The following is a 1,685-nucleotide window of genomic DNA, read 5'->3' on the forward strand; positions in this document are numbered from 1 at the left end:
GCTGGCAGCTGCCTGGGCTGTGGCTTTTCCATCCTGTCTGTCTGATTTCTCTGTCTGCCCACCCTAACCCCTCTCCCCCAGTGCCGACGTGCCCCCCATGCCCATTCTGTGAGCAGAAGTCTGCAATGGACAGCGCAGTAAAATGCCCATGATACATTTTGACTCTGCCATTTTGACTGACTGGAGGAAGACCAGGCTGAGTTGATGGGAAGTCTCCATTCTAAAGTCCACGAAAAAGAAACAGACTTATTCCTTTTGAGCATTTAGGAAGCTTAAGCAACTCAAAGCAAGCATCTATCTGCTCGTGAATTTAAGCCACTTGAATGAATCACTGAGGACACGTGTGGTAGTGAGCAGAAGACCACCGTGAATTTACAGGACACAGAGACTGAGCCTCTGAGAGAAAAAGGCACCAAACCTGAGCACTAGGACCCGGTAGGTAGGGGCCAAACTGAGAAGAGCCTGCATTATTCCATACTCTTTCCAATCCCCACTTTTAGCACCAGGTAAATTTTTCTCCCCTCTGGTAGGATTGTAAACTGGTGCAGCCACTATGGAAAACATAATGGAGGTTCCTCAAAATATTAAGAACAGAACTTAATGATGACCCAGTAATCCCTCTTGTGGGTATCTACTGAAAAAAATTTGAAAACACTTTTCATAAAGATGGGTATGTACCCCAGCATCATTCACAGTGGCCAAGACATGGAAATAACAGGAGTGTCCTTCGAGAGGTGATTGGCTAAAGAAGAGGTGGTCCATGCGTATCATAGAATATTACTCAGCCATCAGAAGAGATAAAAGACCACCACTGGGGACAACATGGACGGATCGTGCTAAGTGAAAGACGTCATCCAGAAAAAGTTAAGAGCCATATGATTTCACTCACGTGTGGGATATAAAACAGAAAGCAACAAACGAACAAAGCAGACAAAAACTCATAGACACAGACAACAGTATGGTGTTTCCCGGAGGAAAAGGGGGCCAAGTGCATGCAACGGAAGGAAACTTGACCTTGGGTGGTGAGCACACAATGCAATACACGGATGATGTATTATAGAATGATACACTTGAAACCTCTATAATTGTATTAACTAAGGTCACCCCAATTAATTTAATCAATTTTTTTTTAATTAAGAGAAAAAAAATTCTCTTCTGTCCATTCGCAAACATCTGCCCTGACTTTCCCTGCCAACTCCATTCTAAACCTCACGGTTTCCTCCTAAGGGAATGCTTCTGAAAGAAGCTTAAATCCCAATTTGTAATACCACAAGGAGAAAACATCTATCGCCGAAGTCACGAAATAAAACTGTGTCGATTTCTTGAAAAAAATGAGCTCAAGGTCAACTTCATAGATGAAGTATTTCTTTCATTAGTCAAGCATCTAGGAATGTGATCAGAAGTGGAAGGTGAGTATTTGCAAAGTAAATATGCTAAACCCAAATGCGTTTGTCTTAAGGCCACTTTGGATGTTGGTGTTGTTAAATTTTAACCTTCTCGGCTGCAGTGGAAATGAGAGGAAATGCATGGTTTCCGGGCTCTTACATGGACATAAAAAGCTGCTTCATTTCTTGCCTGCAGTAAAAGGGTCTGACTCTCCCTCCTACGCATGGGGATACAGAATTCCCCTAGAACCGTCCTGAACCCATCTGAAGGTTTAGATACAGAAGAACATGTCAGCAGGA

The sequence above is a fragment of the Pteropus alecto genome, unplaced genomic scaffold (assembly GCF_000325575.1).
Source record: "Pteropus alecto unplaced genomic scaffold, ASM32557v1 scaffold16, whole genome shotgun sequence".
NCBI classification, from domain to species: Eukaryota; Metazoa; Chordata; class Mammalia; order Chiroptera; family Pteropodidae; genus Pteropus; species Pteropus alecto.